Raw genomic sequence first — 19,863 nt, forward strand, 5'->3', positions numbered from 1 at the left:
CATAACAGCATCTGCTGCAAGCGTGTATTGAAAGTTATATTTTTATTCCAGATAGCAGCAATTACCCGTCCCCGCATTGCTAACTGAGGTCATCACTCTTCACTTTATGATCTTTGGGACATCTTGGTTCCTGATTATTGTTTCAGAAGGCCTCATGTGAAGTGAGTTTGCTTAGCCTGTTGTTGCGAACCAGGCAATGGCTATCCCATACATGGAAATCGTTCTGCCGAATGTCTTTGAGGAGATCTTTATGCTCAAGCCTACTACGAATGTTTCCCTTCAGCTTTATGCACAGCAGATCAGATCTCTCCCTGCCGTTTACCCTCTGCACATATTCAGGTCAAGAAAAGTTCATTTTCAGCAGTAAAACTGCAGTGGTAATTACGCAAGTTTGATGTTGGTGATGGTAAGTAGCTGGGCACAAATGAAATCGCTCTAGAATTTAACGGCTCAGTAACATGTGCCAAAGTCTCCCAGGCCTTTAGGAAATTTGGTTTTCAGCACATCTCAAATCTGGCTTGAACTTCCCCAGCTTTGTTGATGCCAATCCAGTTTCCAAGCCATAGATGTGTTTGATGCTATTTTCTCCTTCCCAATCTATTTAGCATGTAGTTTGACTGGGATAGCAAAAATGTGTTTTTATTTCAGACGAAATGCTTCGTTTGCTCGTCTGTGGTACATACTGTGATGTATACCCTCAATTTCCTTCAGCCTGATATTCATTTAACTTGACAGTCTATGCTTGTCCTAATATGTGACTTCTGGCACATAGGCATGCACGTAAAGCAGTCCTTAATCAGTTCCCAGCTAATGACTGAAAGAACCAGTAATGAATTCTAACTCAGATCTTCCCACTGAATGTAACTGGAACATTATGTAACTGGAACAATCCATGCCATCTTATATTTTAAAGGGCCCATTGGAACTTCCTGGTGAATCAACCTAATTAGTAGTTTCTAGAATTACCTGAGGGCCATTGGGTACCCTCTGTGTTCAGCCATGACAATAGGCATTGCGTGGTCCAGGTCAATGGATATTGCATCTTGGCAAGTTCTTTCCTTATTGTGGGGCCACATCCTAGTGGGAAGTATGTCAAAGTGTGAAACACCAGCATATTGATGGCAATGTGTCACAGAGTCAGACTGAGCAGCCAGAACTGAGAGAAGCAACACAGTTCAGTCCTGGCATACAAATCAGTAGGATCAGGAGTTCAAAGCCAACTTATCAAACCAGGGAACAGGGAGCCTCTAGAGGTCAAGACAAGGTGAGGGACGAGGGACGAAGAAGCAACTGGATTTTATTCAGTAGTGACATGGGCATGACATACGCTCCCTTTAGTGGCTCAAAGTCATTGGCTCATTTAGCTTTGGCTTTCTACAACTATTCATATTCCAAGCCCCTCCAATAGTTTACCTTTCATGTAAGGAGCTATAAAAAAAAATCAAGTCATTCTGTACCATTCAAGGGTATAAAACTAACTATTTTCTCTTTGCCATCACAGAGAGCTTTTAAAAACTGATTAATTAACCTTCACAGTATCTGTCAGTTAAGTAATGGCTTGAAAGGAAGTACAGCCCCCTACTGAAATAAAGTCCCATTTGGAACAGAAGCTTTTTTGAGCTGTAACTAGACAGTAGTTTAAGACAGAGTGCTGAGGACAACATATGGGACAAATATCCAAATGGATGGAAGTATGAAAATAGGACAGGAAGCTAAAATAGATGTGCACTCAATTTCTTTAGTATAAATAGCATTGTCTGTAATCTCAGGTATATGATTCAGCAATTGCTAATGGAAATCATTTCCAGTATTGCAAATGGGCAAGCAGCAGGTGCATGGATTCTTTCATAAAAGTGGGAAGGGTCTCTGAAAGACTTTGAAACACTTGAATATTCCAGTTAGGATACCTTTTTCCCCATTTGTTTATATAATTAGAGTCCATGTCTCCTGAAGCAAATAGAATGACTATTTACCCACTACACAGTAGGTTTTGATCCCTGAAGGAAGCCAATCTCAGTAAGGGTGGGTGCAAAAATCCCAGAGCTGTTAGCCTCATTACCAACTCGTGGCCCCCACACTCACCCAGGGGATGCTTATAGCCACTCTGCCCTTTATTTACTCCTCCCTGGATGAACCCCTATTTCATGCAGAATTGACCATTTTTCTCCTCCCTCTTTAGCTTTCAACTCCTTCCTGCAACCCTCATTCCCAACACAGTGCCTCCCTGTCTAGCTTGAGTTGGTCCACTTTCCTTCCCACCCCTGTCTAATTTTTATCTCTCCTTCTCTCAATCATTTCTGCCTCCAAAAAAGCAGTGTCCTCACTTTGAAGACCAGTTTTTCCACTTGATTCTATCTCCCCTCATCTTCTTTGGGGCCTTATTCCAGCCAGCCAGCCTCCCTAATACTTCTTTCTCCCTTCCTTCCTTCCTTCCTTCCTTCCTTCCTTCCTTCCTTCCTTCCTTCCTTCCTTCCTTCCTTCCTTCCTTCTTTCCTTCCTTCCTTCTTTCTTTCTTTCCTTCTTTCCTTTCTTTCAAGATTTTATTTGTTTATTTGAGAGAGAGAGAAGGAGCAGGGGGAGGGGCAGAGGGAGAGAGAGAAGCCGACTCCCTGCTGAGCAGGGAGCCTGACATGGGGCTCAATCCCAGGACCCTGAGATCACCACCTGAGCTGAAGGCAGATGCTTAACCAACTGAGCCACCCAGGCACCCCCTGTTTCTTTCTTTCTTTAACCCCCTGTTCTAGGCACCCATTGCTGCATAACAAGCATTCAAAAACTTTAGCAGCTTCAAACAGCAATCATGTATTCACTCACAAGTCTGTGGTTTTGGCAGAGCAGGGCTCCTCAGTGATCCAAGTAGCATCTTCTGGGGTTGGAAAGCCCAAATTGGCTTTTTCACTCATGTCTGGTGCTGCAGCTGAGATGCCTAAACCATCTGGGAGCTGGCTGGACATCTCTGTCTCACTCCATGTGGCATCTCCACGTGGATAGCTTGGGTTTCCGCCATATCAGGATGGTATCAGGTTTGGAGCTCTTGTATGATGTCTGGCTTCTCCAGAGTACAAAAGTAGAAGCTGTCAGGTCTTCTTAATGACTTGACTTGGAAACCTTTCCAAAATATCACATTCTATTGGTCATCGAGCCATCCCAGACTCAAGGGACACAAGGACACGAATACTGGGAGACACAGCTCACTGGGGGGTCATCAGTGTAACAGACTACCATCTCACCTCTTTGCTGTCTCCTTAGAATCAGCCTTATCCTTATACGACTTTCTTTTCAACTTTATTCCCTTCAAAAAATAACCCTCCCGGGTGCCTGGGTGGCTCAGTTGGTTGAGTGACTGCCTTCGGCTCAGGTCATGATCCTGGAGTCCTGGGATCGACTCCCGCATTGGGCTCCCTGCTCGGAGGGGAGTCTGCTTCTCCCTCTGACCCTCCCCCCTCTCATGCTCTCTCTATCTCAGTCTCTCTCTCAAATAAACAAATAAAATCTTAAAAAAAAATTGACAGCAACCTTTGGGTGCCTGGGTGGTTCAGTTGGTTGAGTGTCCGACTCTTGGTTTCGGCTCAGGTCGTGGTCTCAGGGTTGTAAGATCAAGCCCGGAGTCAGGCTCTGCCCTCAGCGCAAAGTCTGCTTAAGACTCTCTCTCCCTCTCACTCTGCTCCCCTCCCCCCAACTCTCTCTCTCTCTCTCCCTCTCACTCTGCTCCCCCCCACTCTCTCTCTCTCTCTCTAAAATAAATAAACCTAAAAAAATTAACAGCAACTTTGTTAAATTTATTTATTTAATCTATTTATTTCTTCTTTGTCCTCATTTTACTGTATTTCTCTGAATCATTTATTTCTGTTGACCTTCTTGAAATGCTCTCCTCATCTGGTTTCTGAGATACTGGTTAGGCCTTCTCCTAACTTACACCATCTTCATATTTTTCTCTTTCTCTTCCTCTGCATAAATGTAGGGGGCTCCTGCATCGCCCCCACTCCCATGCTCCCCAGTCTGTCACTAGATTATCACAACCTTACCTTGGTAAAACCTAGATACCACCCCATCTTTCCATTCCCATTGTTCCTGAACTAATTCAGAGCCCTATTTGCTCCTCATTAGGCAAATGCAAGTTTTCTATTTGATCTCCAACACTCCAGTTTCTACCCCTTCCAGTCCTGCAAACTGGTACAAGAGCTACTCGCACTAAGCAGAACAATCTATGATCAAAAACTTTCCCCAGCTACCGGTTGCCAATTAGGAAAGCAGTCTTCTTGTTTTAGTCTGCCAAAACCTGTAATTCGGGTCTTGAACTATTTCTGAATACCACAGCACATTCCCACAGCCTAAGTCTGAGTCCCACAGGACATCTCATAGTTCTCTAAAGATGTCTTGTGTTTTCCTGCCTCTGTACTTCTCTTTCAGAAAAGTATCTTCCACCATCTCGGCCTATTGAAAACTTCCTTGTCCTTTAAGCCCAGCCTAAAAAGATGCATTTTCCACAAAGACTTCTCAGAACAAATCTGTCTTCTTGCTTTATACCCATGGAATTTTGTTTAGACATTGCTTTTAGAGCATGTCATATCTTAAGTTAAAATGTGTTATTATTTTAGTGTTCCTCACTAGGTCAGAAACCCCATGAGACTCCAGACTGAGTAATCCCAGCATCTAGCACAGTTGATCGGTGGAGCTCACTATTGTCAAGTTGAATTGAATTAGTATTATGAAGTGTTTATTGGCTTTCAACCTTAAGCTGGAAACTCATGTAAAATGAGAGAGGTGTCCTTCTATGCATGTGATTCAGTTACCAGCTCAGAACAAAGGCTCTCTGTGGACAGGTTGCTAAACTTCTGCCCCACTCAAATTGCTCAGGGCTATAAATATTAAATTCTAGAGGAATGTTCTTAAAAATCTAGAAGAATCAAGCAAAACAACTCTGCATTTTCCCAAATTACCTAGATAACTGCCTTACTTCACCATCTTGTTTATATTATCACTATAGGATTTATCACTAACTGATGCTCATTAAATTTTAATAATTCTCTGGGATATATGCGGTGGTGATACTGCACTTCCTTTCCCAAGCACCAAGCAGATATATAAACATTTCAGTTAAATGCATAATATAATACTCAGATAAATCTATGGAATGGAATAAGGAAATGTCAGTAAGTATTTCATGTTGTAAGAAGAAAATACTTGATCACTCCCTGTAACAAACTACAACAAAATTATACTATGTGCCTGGTGACAACAATTAAGGCCCTACCTCACTTTCACAAATAGATTTATTTGTAAGATGGATTGATCGACAAATCAATTCTATTTTCTTATCTCCCTATAATTTATTTAAGATTCATTTTTCATCTATCTTTGTCTAACAGTTTCCAACTTTTGTACATTAGGCTGCTTAACCCACCCATAGATTCTCTATCAAGTAGTTAATGGTCTGGAACCAAACACTAAAGAAGTTCCTGTTGTAAAGGAATCCTAGGGTGAATACTTCTGCAAGCTGAGTAATTAGATTCTAATTTGAACTTTGAAAATCTGACTTTGCATAAACAGCTCACGTACGTATTTGCAATTTATGATTACACTGGGCTGCAAAGACAGTTTGAAAACTGATTACTAAAAAATTGGAATAAAATTTTTCCATCCAAATAATTGTAGTCAAGTTCCTCAAAATCATACTTTTTAACTCTAATGCCCCTGCCCTGTATCACATTAGTACCATTAATAAGTAGATCAATTTCAGGATCCTGGGGCGAGGGAGCCTTGATGTCACAGGAAGAAAGAAGAGAATGGAGAGCAGTTTCCTTTTTCAGTTTTTGCTAGGTGATTCTAAGCAATATTTCAAAACTGTAACATTTACCATCATTACTCTTCTCCTCCCTACATTTTTCTTTTTCTTTCCTAACCACTTCCATTGTCAGGGTCTTGCTGTAAGGTTACCTTTTTGTAGTCTCTTGTTTGAATGGCATTAAAAGATGTATTTCAGGTTTCAAGATGACTTAAACCCATCCTATCTCTTCCAAATTGCCCTCTCATCCAGCTGGGCCCAAGAATCCAGGGGAGACGGGATTCTGGTAGGGAGAGGAGAGATTGCCAATCTCATGTAGCACATCTACAACAGGCCTAAAGAAGACAGAAATGAGTTCACATTTTTTTTGTTTTTGTTTTACAATATCTGGACATTCCTTGAAAGCATTAATAATGTAGTGAAACAAACATGAGAAGGAAATGGGGAGAAGAGATGATGTTACAGCCCCTGTAAAGAGAGGAATGGAATGGATCTATCAGCAGTAATGAGTATGAAGGAAGGGGGTAGGGATACCTCTTCAGCCAAGTCAGACAAGATGGGATAGCCATTTGTATGTCAGTGACATTCATTAGCTGGGAACTTTGTGACTTACAAAGAGACACTTCTATTGTCATGATTCAAGCCAGTAAAAGCAAAGAAACCCCAAGATCAATATTTTTCACTTTTTCAAATATATAAAGAGTAAATAAATACTCAGCTTGGAAATTAAAAGGAAAATAATTTTAAATGAACAATATTTAAATCTGGAAAGCTAAGTATTTTTATTTTGAGTTTGAAATCTTAACAATCCATGAAAAATCTCAAAAGTTTAGTGTATTGCTAGTCATCTATTTTGAGATTTTTGGTTTTCTTTTTAAAGATTTTATTTATTTATTTTAGAAAGAGAGAGATGGGAGGCGGGGCAGAGGGAGAGAGAGAGAGAGAATCCCGAGCATACTCTGAACCAAGCATGGAGCCCCATGTGGTGCTTGATTCCATGACCCTGAGATCATGACCAAGACTGAAACCAGGAGTCTGAAGCTCAAAAGACTGAGCAACCCAGGAGCCCATATTTTGAGATTTTTGATTATGGAAGTTATTTATAGGACAACAAAAGTGTTCAACATATCAGTGATTCAGGAAATAAGTAGGTAAATTTTATACCTGTAAATGTAGAATTTGTAAGTGGGAAATGTGGCAACTTAACACAGAATCATATAGGCAGTTTTATTTTTTAGTCATCCATATGCCTCCTATTTTTCTAGAGCATTTTGCTTTCCCAGTGCACCACTACAATGAATTAACTGTCCCTGTTTCAATCTAAGGCCAACGTTTCCACATATCCCATCCTCCCTTTTCTACTGAGGATTGTGCTCCTATAGTTATTTCCTCTCATCTGGATTATCCCCCTCAATGTACAAATATGCTTTAGCATCTCACACTTAAAATAAAAATTATTCTTTTTGAAGAAATAGCTGATTACCATGTAAGATAGAAATCATACAAGATAAGCCTAGAATACCAGATATCAAGGAATCTATAAATAACTACCAGGGATTATCAAAAATATTCTGGGGCCGGGGCACCTGGGTGGCTCAGTCACTAAGCATCTGCCTTCGGCTCAGGTCATGATCCCAGGGTCCTGGGATCAAGCCCCGCATCAGGCTCCCTGCTCGGCGGGAAGCCTGCTTCTCCCTCTCCCACTCCCCCTGCTTGTGTTCCCTCTCTCGCTGTCTCTTTCTCTCTCTGTCAAATAAATAAATAAAATCTTAAAAAAAAATATTCTGGGGCCAAATCAAAGAAGTTCCCATTGCCCACAATGGGGGCAATTTGAACTTCAAGGATACTAACTACAATGTATTGAAAACAATGAGTATATTTAAATCCACGAATTCATAGTATTATTTTTAAAAATCATTCATTGTTGGAAGATACTAAAGAGTTTACTTACTATTTTTGAAAACTGTTAAAAGAGAAAGAATCAAACATTTATTGTCTTTCTTAACAAACTGTAACAGTAAGTAACCAAAAATTGATAAGGGAAGTATTCCAGCTAATAAATAAAGAAGCAAGGATAGAATTGGAATGTCACCATTTTGCAATCCTTAATGAATTAATGTATCTGGACAGAGAGCATCAATGGCTGCTAACAACACAAAAAGAGAGACAACCAGACATTATGTTCTTCTTGATGGATAAACATACCATCATCTCTGAATTAATCATGCCAAAAAATTTAAACCTGATTCTGATCAAGCTTTTGGATCCAACCATCAACTTTGGGGAAATACAAAATTTGTTAAACAAAATCACAGAAGTCCAATCAGGCATACTCAGACTGTAGGAAACTCTACAGGACATACTGGTTTCTTTGAAAATAAATTTCAAGGAGGACAAAAGATGGAGAGAGAATATTTAGACTAAAAGATTTAAAAGACATAGCAAAACAAAACAAAACAAAAACAACAAAAAAAGACATAGCAATATCAAACCAAAAGAACTTGCAATGGGTAGATCCTGTTTGGGAATTAATTCAAACAAATCATTAAAATTTGTGACATTTGTGAGATAATTAGAACTTTGAACACTCTAGATGTTTGGTATTAAGAGATTATTATCTGTTCTTTTTAGATGTCATAGGGTATTGTGATTATATTTCTTTGCAAGGAATCCTTGTCTCTTAGAGATATACTCTCAAATATTACAGATGAAATAATATATACAATTTGCTTCAAAATAATACAGAACTGTGTAAGTGCATAGCAGCACAGATGAACAAAATGGCTCATTCTAAAAGCTGTTGATGCATGTGAAATCTATTGTACTATTGGATCTACTTTTTTATACATTTAAAATATTCCATCACAAAAATATTTTTTAAAATTGTCTCTTGGGGGGCACCTGGGTGGCTCAGTCATTAAGCATCTGCCTTCAGCTCAGGTCATGATCCCAGGGTCCTGGGATCAAGCCCCCCATCGGGCTCCTTGCTCCGCGGGGAGTCTGCTTCTCCCTCTCCCACTCCCCCTGCTTGTGTTCCCTCTCTCGCTGTCTCTCTCTCTATCAAATAAATAAATAAAATCTTAAAAAAAATTGTCTCTTGATCCTCATCTTTTTTATGTACAGCCTCATTCCTCTGCTTCCCACTGGAGCACAGTTCCACACATGACTCATCTCTACTTCTTTACCTCCCATTCTCACTCTTTTCAGTCAGGCTTTGGCTTCCCTGACTCCACCAAGACTCCTGTCATCTAAAGGCCCTAAGACCTCCGCCTGCCAAACCCAGCCTGCAATCTCTGTTTTCATCTCACTCAACCTCTTAGCAGCACTTGCCTGCTCTTGGTTTCTGATGTTTTCCTTGTGTCACAAGTTTCTTCTACTTTTACTGGCTTCTCTGTCTTCAATGCTCCTCAAACTGTTGGAATGCCACTGGGCTCCCTGTGGACACATCCTACTAGGGGGGACTCATACAGTTCCACAGCTTTAAAGCCAATCTAAATGTTGATGACACTCAACTTGGCCCCAACTTGTATGTCCGGCTCCATGACAATGTCTAACAGGTGGCGATCTTAAACTTAATGAGTGTACAATGAAACTCCTGATTTTGCCTCTTCCCCTTCATGTACTCCCCCTCCTACTCCATCTTCCCATTGTATTTAATGCACCTCATTCCCTCAGACGCTCAGGCAAAAAGCCTCAATGTTACTTTTGATGCTTTTCCCCCTATTCTACACTTTTGATCTGTTGGGAAGTCTTATAAGCTCTAACCTAAATACACCCTAAATCTGATGTCTTAGTCAACTTGGACTGCTATAGCAAAACGCCATAGACTAGGTGGCTTAAATGACAGAAATTTATTTTCTCACAGTTCTGGAGGTTGGGAAGTCCAATTTGGTTTCTGTTGAGGGCTCTCTTCCTGGCTTACAGAAGACCACCTTCTCACTGTGTTCTCACATAGCTAGAAGAGAGTGCATTTATAAGGATACTATTCCTAGTGTATCAGGGCCTCATCCCTATGACCTTAATTTCCTTCTTATAGGCCCTACCTCCAAATAGAGTTATGTTGAAAGTTAGAGGTTTAATATATGAGTTTGGGGGACCACACTGACCACAACATCTGACCACAGCAACTTCAGGGTTTTTATATACATATTTTTTTGTACTTTTCTTTCTACCCAGAATATCATTCTCTCCAATCTTCACAGGGCTACCTCCTTTTCCATGTTCAAATCTCAGGGCAAATGTCCCTTCCTGGAAAGTTCTTATCTGATCACTCTGTCAGAAGTATCCATGTAAATTCGGTGAACCCTAGTCACTCTCGTCATTGTCCCTGTTTTGCTTTCTTCCTAACTCTTGTCACTACCAGAAATACCCCATGTTTATTTGCTCATCAGATACTCCTGCCAGCTTCACAAGGGCAGCAGCCTTGTATGACCTGTTCTCCTCAGCACACACAAGGTCAGGAGTAGGAGGTGCTCAGAAGGAAGTGGTGGAGGAAAGGAGCCTATCTCTTCCGGACCTCTTAGCAGCCAGACTGTGCCAGTTTTGGTCATCACGGAGCCCCAGCAGAACAGTTCTAAGAACACTAGATACTGAATTTAAAAACTTGCTAAAAAAGTAAATGCATCTTTGAATTGTAATTTCTTAGCCCCTCCATCTCAGCCCTAATTTTCTCCAACATTCTTTGTAATCTGTACAGCTCCCCCTGAAACTTTCACTTTTCCTCCCTTAATGACTGTATAACTTCCAGACTCCCAAATCTTCTCAGTGATTCTAAAGATGATTTAAAGAATAAGTGACGAAAAACATATTAAAAGTATAAAAAGTGGCGCCTGGGTGGCTCAGTCCTTAAGCATTTGCCTTCGGCTTAGGTCATGATCCCGGGGTCCTGGGATCGAGCCCGCATTGGGCTCCCTGCTCGCCGGGAAGCCTGCTTCTCCCTCTCCTACTCCCCCTGCTTGTGTTCCTGCTCTTGCTGTCTCTCTCTCTGTCAAATAAATAAAATCTTTAAAAAAAAAGAAAAAAGTATAAGAAAATAGATGATTTTCTAATAATCACTATGTCAAATTAGCTATTTGTTCTGAGTTATTTCTATTCTTCTAACACTGAAATTGAAAGGTGGGAAATATAGTACTTCTTATAAAACAAAAATTGGGAAGAGTTGTACTTGGCCAGTCTTCCACTACTTTTCTGATTTATACCTATATGCGCTCACACTCATGCATATATAAACATTCATTTTTTTTCTAATAAAAAACAGAATTGGGGTGCCTGGGTGGCTCATTGGTTAAGCATCAGACTCTTGATTTTGGCTCAGGTCACGGTCTCAATGTCCTGAGATTGAGCCCCACACTGGGCTCTGTGCTCAGCAGGGAGTCTGCTTGAGATTGTCTCTCTCCCTCTCCCTCTGCTTCAGCCCTCTTCCGCCACTTGTGCAAGTGCATTTTTTTTTTCCTCTCTCTCTCAAATAAATAAATAAATCTCAAAAAAACCCAGAATTGTTCTCTCTCGACATATTGGTCCATAACTCATGTAACAATATACCCTGGTCATCTTTCTGGGCCATATAGATTGACCTTGTTCTGTATAAATGTTGTATTATATTCCATTGTATGAACCACAGTTTCTTTATTCATGCCTCAAGAGATGGCATTGAACTCATTTCAGATTGTCTGTTTTCTTTCTTTTTTTTTTTTTTTTTGAAGATTTTATTTATTTGACAGAGAGAGACACAGCGAGAGAGGGAACACAAGCAGGGGGAGTGGGAGAGGGAGAAGCAGGCTTCCCGCAGAGTAGGGAGCCCGATGCGGGGCTCGATCCCAGGACCCTGGGATCATGACCTGAGCCGAAGGCAGACGCTTAACCATCTGAGCCACCCAGGCGCCCGAGAACTGAAAGCAATTAAAAAAAATTTTTTTTTTAATTTATTTTTTGACAGAGAGAGAGACAGCAAGAGAGGGAACACAAACAGTGGGAGTGGGAGAGGGAGAAGCAGGCTTCCCGCAGAGCAGGGAGCCCGATGCGGGGCTCGATCCCAGGACCCTGGGATCATGACCTGAGCCGAAGGCAGACGCTTAACGACTGAGCCACCCAGGCGGCCCAGATTATCTGTTTTCATAAAGTCCTTTGTGTGTATGTGTTTACAGACTTGCACAATTATTTTTGTAGGCTAGATTCCTAATGCCAAGATGGCTTTCTTAAGTGAAATGAACATTTTCATTCCTGAGTTCATGTACCTATTCAGTTCTCATCAAAAATGTATAGCATTGCTCCCATCAGCTCAAAATGATCAAAATGTTATCAAACTTTTACATTTGTACCAAACTGAGAGACGTTACCTTGCAGTTTTAATTTGCATTTATTAAATAATTAATAAGACAGAACATCTTTACATGTATCAGCCCTTTGTACATTACAACTTTTATATATTATGTTGTTTTGTATATGTCTAACAAAAATACCCTACTAAGATTTGAGAGGCCTTATAATAGAACTCATGTAGAACTATTAAAAATGGAGAAAACGAAATGTTGGGGGAAATTAAGCTTCTGTGTTGTATATAAGGCACACACCCACTTCACGTATATCTGCATTTCAATAAATGGTTATGGGATGCTTACTATGAACCAAGCTCTCCTCTAAGCCCTTGGTGGCAAAGATTAATATGCTCCTGTCCCTAAACTTGTAGTGTTTCTGTATGATTAACTAAGCATACTAACAGGAGAAATTAAAATATAAAAATGATCCACTTGGTAATTCCCTATAAAAAGTTGTAAATTTACAAAAACATTAGAATATAGACCCACAAATTAGATCACCAATAGACATGCCGAGGCAAAACTTTTCTTTTTGTTTTTTTTTTTTAATATTTTATTTATTTATTTGTCAGTGAGAGAGAGCACAAGCAGGGGGAGCAGCAGGCAGAGGGAGAAGCAGGCTCCCCGCTGAGCAAAGAACCCGACACAGAACTCGATCCCAGGATCCCGGGATCATGACCCGAGCCGAAGGCAGATACCTAATGGACTGAGCCACCCAGGCGTCCCAGCAAAACTTTTCATGAGAAAAAAAAAAAATGTTTAACTAGGTTTTCGCCATAATGGGTAAATTGATTGCAAATTAGCATTAAACACATATTATATTTATATAATAAAAATATGCTGAGGTTTCAGTAGGTGAGAACAAATTTAATTTCCTTGGCAGTCAAGAGAATATGCATGAAGAGTTGATGAATTGCCTCTCTCGCTTCTTAAAACCTCTGCCTATAGATTCTTTGATGGTTTTACAAATGGCTAAGTCCACTGGGAGACTGCATTTAGTGTTCTCAGACGTATTCACTCCTAACAGAGTCATAGTTTGTAATAAAATCAGTCCAAATGTTTAAAAAAAAAAAATGAGAGTGAGGACCACGTGTGCAATTCTCTGCAAAGCTGAGAAAAAAAAATGTTCTCACTTTAGACAACTTATCAAACATTCCTAAACTGAAAATAATTCAGTTCAGGATTTTATACCCAACATCCCAGATGCCTGCACAGTTGGAAAAGTGGGGCTGGCCTGATTCTGGCACACAGTGGAGTTATTTATGAGACAAAATGCAATTTCCTCTCCCCTAAACTGCCTGCAGATCATACAGGGTCTGGAGAGACTGACCATTAGGGATGGGCCTTTCTCATCCAAATAGGATGGTAAAATTAGCTGAAGAGGGAGATAGCCTGGTAGGAGCCTTTCTCTCTGACCACAGGTCAGGCAGCTCTGGACTTTTCCATGAGAAAAAGGTTTATTTTGTTTTGTTTCCTTTCCAAGAAGCCTTGAAATCATCAGGAGGCTGTGTGGATACCAAAGGCTCCATGGGATAAGTTTAAGCAAGGAGACAGGGAGAGAGGACACCATGGAAGCCTGGTAGCTTGGAGCTCAACCAGGGAGGCATTAAATGCTATGGAGTTTCTTCTAATGACTGGAGCCTTTTGCCCCGGATACTTCTATCATAGAGCAGCCTCAGTATCCTGTGCTCTATCCTTTCAAGATAGGAGAACAAGCAGGGCATGTGCTTTAGTATGGGTATTTCTGTGGCATCTTGAGTTAGGGTCTTGGCACTACCTCACTGGCTCCAAGGCAGGCTCAAAACTATTTTAGGGATTAGACTTTGCTCCAGAGCCCCTTAGAGATGGACTAAAAAAGCAGGCAGCCTCTTTGACATGAGGCAAAGATTTATGCAGCTAGTTTGGTAATCTGATGCTAGTGCGAGTCTAGTTGCAGCCTTGATTTCTAACAAATTGAGCTTTGGTAAATGCTGAACTCTTGACTCATAATGGGACTGATTACAATTTGGAAGATCAACAGAAAACTCCCTGTAGTGGGTTGTATGTGTCACCCACCAAATCTGTCCAAGTCGTAACCCGGGTACTTGTGAATGTGACCTTATCTGGAAAAAAACAAAAAACAAAAAAGGTACTTGCAGATAAAATAAATTTAAGGATCTCAAGAAGACATCATCTTAGATTCAGGGTAGGCCCTAAATCGAATGACCAGTGTCCTTATAAGAGACAGAAGGAGAGAAAACACAAAGAGGGAAAAGCCATGTGAAGATGGAGGCAGAGGCTCGAGTGGTGCATCTATAAGCCAAGGAACACCAAGGATTGCCATCTGCCACCAGAAGCAGAGAGAGGCATGGAAGGGTTTCTCAGAGCCTCCTGAAGGAACCAACACTGCAAATGCCTTGATTCCAGACATCTGGACTCTAGAAATATGAAAGACTAAATTTCTATTATTTGAAACCATCTAGTTTATGGTCATTTGTTTTAGCAGCCCTAGGAACTAATATACCCCACAATCCAGATCCAAGGGTTTAGTGTGCTCTGTGCTGGCAGATTGCATTGGGAACCCTGCGACAATAGGCCATTAGGGCACAGTTGGGGTACAGGAGCAGAGCACAGGTTGGAGTCAGACAGACCTTGTTAGTTACTGCTGACTTGGCAAGTCCTTCTAAGCTTTTGTCTCTTCATGTGAGACCAGGAAGGCAGCCTAGGAATATGGAATAGAGTCAGCTAGCATAAGCCAAGAATATATTAGAGGTCATCAACACTGGCTGCACATTAACATCATCTGAGAAGTTTTCAAGATATTGTTGACAAGGCCTCACCTCCAAATAATTAAATCAGAGTCTTTGGGATTAAGCCATAGGCACTGATAATTTTTTAAACTCCCTGGGCACCACTTCATACCTACTGGCATACCTATTATCAAAAAACAGAAAATAGCAAGTGTTGGCAAGGATGTGGAAAATTGGAACCCTTGTGAACTGCTGGTGCAAAACACTATGTCACCTCTTAAAACAACAGAAACAACAACATAGAATTACCATATAATCCAGCGATCCCCCTTCTAAGTATCCACCCAAAAGAATTGAAAGTAAGAACTCAAAGAGATATCTGTACCCATGTTCATAGAAGCATTATTCAGTTGAGTGGAAATAACCAAAGGTGGAAACAACCTAAATGTCCATCAGTGGATGAGTGGATAAACAAAATATGATATATATATATATATATATATATATATATATATATATATATATAGAATAAAACATTATTCAGCTTTAAAGAGGAAGGAAATTCTGACCCATGCTACAACAGGGATGAACCTTGAAGACATTATAATAAGGAAAATGATACTAGGCATAAAAGGACAAATACGTGTGATTCCACTTACATGGGGTACCTGCAATAATCAAATTCATGGAGACAGTGAAAGAGTGGTTTCCAAGGACTGGGGAAGAGAGGGGAGGGAGAGTTAGTGTTTAATGGGCATAGAATTTCAGTTTAAGAACATGAAAAATTTCTAGAGATACATGGTGGTGATGGTTATATACCAATGTATTTAATGCCACTGAAATGTACACTTGGAAGTGGTTAAAATGGTAAATTTCATGTTATGCTTATTTTGCCATAAATAAAAAAAAAACACATACTGTGGTAATTATTTCACAATATAAATAAATCAAACCATCATGCTGTATACTTTGAACTTCCACAGTGATGTGTATCAATTATTTCTCAAAAAAAAAAAAAACTGGGAAAAAAACCAAATACACACACACAAACCCTTTTTGGGCAATGCTGATATGCAACAGAATTGAGAAAGAGGGATTAAACAGTGCCCAAGGTCAGAGGCAAAGGCAGATAGGGCAAATCATGGAAGAGACCACCTTGGCAATGGCCAGGGAAGATACTCTGGGGGACCCAGGACAGGGACTCACGTCTTGGGCTGGGATGCTCAGGGTCAGTGGCAGGAGCATAGTCACAGCAAGGTTGGGTCACCAAAGTTAGAGAAGGACCACCAGCATCACTGACATGGTGCTGAACCAGAGTTCCTTCCTAGACCTCTGTAGAGGACAAAACTGGTCCCCACTACGGGGCAAAACTGAACTTGTGGGGAGAGGGAGAAGGGGAGGGCACCAGACAGCTGACTCAGGAAACGGAGAACCCAAAGACTGTTACAGTCTCCAATCTGCTTTGTTTTATTACCATCTCAACTCCATAGATGTTCTTCCTCTACAGAGAAACGCTGTGAAACCTCAACTCTTGACCTCATGGGGAAACTCTCACTGTGAACATCAGGCTGAGAGAGGGCTGAGAGCCTGTAAGGCTTGCATAAGTCTGACAGCACACTCTATCGATCTATTTCCAGCACAGAGTGGGCTGCAGGGAAGAGTTAAGCAAGGGTGTGTGGGTGCCAGCTGAGGGCGTACGTGAATAGATGCTGATTCTGTTCACTTGGGTTTCAGAGGAAGCTGGTCCTGACCTTGTCCCCAGGCTTGGGCATGCACTCTCCTTGCAATATGTGCACTCCTGGCACTGCTTTTGGACTTCCTTCTTTTAAAAAGTGATAACACTACTGTCAAAAGCAAATGTCAGCCCTTTCACATGAGGAGTTCATCAGTTTTGCTAGCAATGAAAGAACATTTAGAGCTTTTAGTTTGAGCTCTTGTGCTTATTTACTCTGACCTGGACCCATTCCTCCCCAGCAGAACAGCCCTCCATCCTGTGTTCTCTGACTTCATCCCTGCTCAGTTATGCTGCATCTGGGAGAGGATGTAGCTCCTTAGCACACCTCATGAGGGAAACATGAGTGGGAAGCGGGGCTTCACCTGTCAGATGCCATCCCTGTCAGCTTCCCAATAGCATCTCATGTGTAGAAGGAAAGTATTTTACCTCTCCTGTTTTAGTGGAGTTATCAAGAATACCCGTAACCACTTTCTTCAAATAAATGAAGTGGGGGAGAGAAAAGGATGATACAGAGCCTTCTGTGTTTCTGGTAACTTTACAGTTCTTTTTGTACATAGATGGGGTCTAATTTAGCTCTGTGCTCAGGGGTAGAGTGCGAACAGAATGTCAATTCTGGTCCATGTTCCAGGGCTGGGCAAGAGGCCCACTCAGGCCCTGTTAGGGCTAAGTTCTTGTTCCAGTGAGGAACCAGCCAAGAGGCTGCGCAAGATGAAGGACACACAATGATGTAAGTAGATTTGGTTCCCAGGGCTCCTTTGTTCTTCAGGATGCATTCCCAAAATTTGGAGTTCTGGCAGCCATGCAGAGTGAGGAATCCACCAGGTCAAAGATCCTACAGGTATGCTGCCTAATGTTTATACTTCTAAAAGGGGATGGGTTGGGTGTGGCCTACAGGAAGCTAGCAGCCTACATCACTCAGACCTGAAGTCCAGGTTCTGGGTTTATGATTTCTTTATTTTTGAAAGATTTTATTTCTTTATTTGAGAGAGAGAGAGGAAGAGAGAAAGAGAGAGAGAAAAAACAAGTGGGGAAAAGGAGAGGAATAAGGAGACTCGATCCCACCACTCTGAGATCATGACCTGAGCTGAAATCAAGAGTTGGATGCTCAACCACCTGAGCCACCCAGGTGCCCTTAGGATTTCTTGATGCATTGCAGCTATATTAAGATCTGTGTCCCCCTTTGCTTCTTGTTGAGCCACAGGGTTTACTTAGGACTTCAGCGCAACTGGTTCACCCATGGTCTATCACGGTTGTGAAGAACAAATAATACAACAAATAACTGACTCCGAATTCTTTGCCATTTCCACCAAAGAAATTTTAAGGTGAAGAGTAGCAATCTATCACAGTACAGTAAACGTGTCAGTTCAGTGACCTCTGTGACAACATTTAGAGGCAAGGCTTATTTGATGGCTAATTCAGAGATGTGATTCAGAGATCTGTCTTGATAATCTAAACTCCTTGGTTGTTGTGAGGACTATTTCACCCAACAAGACTCTCTGTACCCCTTAACATAGACTTTTCGAGTGACCGAAAGAATCATGTCTGCCAGATGAAGCCTTGGCTAAAGCCAGATAACATCTACAATTCTTACTATCCACCTTACCTACTTTTCCAGATTCCATGCAGAACGTGGCTCATTTATGTGGCTTCTCACATTCTCCTGAATCAAGACTTCACCCCATGCTTCTGATATTTTAATCTCTTGGATCATATTCATTCGTATGTTTATTAATTCACTTCTTTAAGAAACATGCATGAAGTGTCTATTTTTTACCAAGGGGTGTTCTGGGCACTGAGAACAAAACAGAGATAAAGGACACTGTTTTTATTTCAAGGTGTTCACATTCTAGTTGGGAGGGTAGACCAAGAAACCCCTGATAGAGGTCTGCAGATGTTTCCCAAACCAACTATGTCATATATTATTTTTAAATCATCTCACTTTCGATGGTGTGGTATCGAAGCTGTGAGATGACCTCCAATGTCCTCACCTCCTGATCTTTATCCTCTTATAAGGCTCCTTCCCACATTAAATCAGTGCTAGCCTGCATGACCAAAATATAACAGAAATGGCTTCTGAGGTCATAAAAGGTGTCAGTTTCTACCTTGGTCTCTTGGATTGATCACCAGCCAGCCACATACTATGAGAATGCTAGCATGGCCCATGAAAAGCCTACTTGAAGAGGTATTGAGACCCCTGGCCATAGCGAGCATGAGTTTACCAGTTGTATAAGATGGCCACTTTGGAAGACAATGCTCTGGCCCTAGTCAGATTTTTAGATGAGTGCAGCCCTGGCCAGTGTGTGACTACAACATCATGATAGATCTTAAGCCAGAACCAGCCAGCCAAGCCAATCCCAATTCCTCTCCCACAGACACCATGAGAGATAATAAATTATTATTATAGTTTTAAGGAAGTAAATTTGGAAACAATTTGTTACACAGCATTAGATAACTAATACAGATAGGCTATGCTTTGTCTTCTGTTATGTTTTTCTTCTGTGTGGAATCTCTTTGCATATGTCCTCCCATTGCAGTTTCCTCATCTTTTAAGGGACAACACAAATATCACTTATTCTAATAATGCTTTTCTTAGATATAACAATCTCAGATCTGTACCAGTTACTTGGCACATAGTGCATATTATAATTCCTTGTCTATTTGTCACAGCTATTTCTAGGTTAGGAGCAATCTAAGGGTAGGCTGTGCTCTATTCAGTTTATAACATCACAGCATTAACCTAGGGTCTTACATATCATTATATGTGTGCAGTAACTGTTAAATGAATAACATGTGTGATCAGTGATAGACTGTGGTGCATACACAAAATGTGCTTTTATATGTTGATGTGTTATTTCAAGGGCCTTCTTTATATTTTTCCTATGTCAAAATTAGAATGGGGCATGAACCTCATCTATCATACTTTTTCTGCCTGCCTATAGCACCTAATATAGTGCTGGATACTCAGTGTGTGCTCAATAAAGGTTGACTGACTAAGCATTTAATCCCTTGAAACAGAAATTCAATAAATGTAGTCCCAGTGACCTGAAAGAGTAATGTTTCTCCTTGTGTGTCTAATGGATTACCAAAGAGTATCTTAGAGCCAGGATTTTAGAAACAATTGTCAATGCCAGACTCAAGGACACAGCTATCACTGGATAGGGGCTGCCTCAGAGAAAAGATAATTCCCACAGGATAATAATGAGCTGAAGAAATCCATGTGTACCCAGTCCATAGAACTCTAGACTCCACAGATGTAAAGGACTCTCTCTGACCCCTATGCCTACCCCCAAATCAAAGATT

At 40.9% G+C, this 19,863-nt stretch overlaps 1 long non-coding RNA gene across 1 annotated transcript in view; it reads right to left on the reverse strand.

The window, feature by feature from the left end:
* Window positions 1-19,863, reverse strand: part of LOC135363897 (uncharacterized) — a 53,370-nt gene that overhangs the window by 16,423 nt on the left and 17,084 nt on the right. Inside the window, exons 3-5 of the long non-coding RNA XR_010410234.1 lie at window positions 18,167-18,355; window positions 5,938-6,120; window positions 2,815-3,108 (exon numbers count right to left, since the gene is read on the reverse strand). This is a non-coding gene — a long non-coding RNA (uncharacterized LOC135363897). The remainder of the gene's footprint in view (window positions 1-2,814; window positions 3,109-5,937; window positions 6,121-18,166; window positions 18,356-19,863) is intronic.

This window comes from Mirounga angustirostris, unplaced genomic scaffold (assembly GCF_029215605.1).
Source record: "Mirounga angustirostris isolate CCGP_5_RB_7025 unplaced genomic scaffold, mMirAng1.0.hap1 SCAF_3, whole genome shotgun sequence".
In the NCBI taxonomy this organism is placed as follows: domain Eukaryota; kingdom Metazoa; phylum Chordata; class Mammalia; order Carnivora; family Phocidae; genus Mirounga; species Mirounga angustirostris.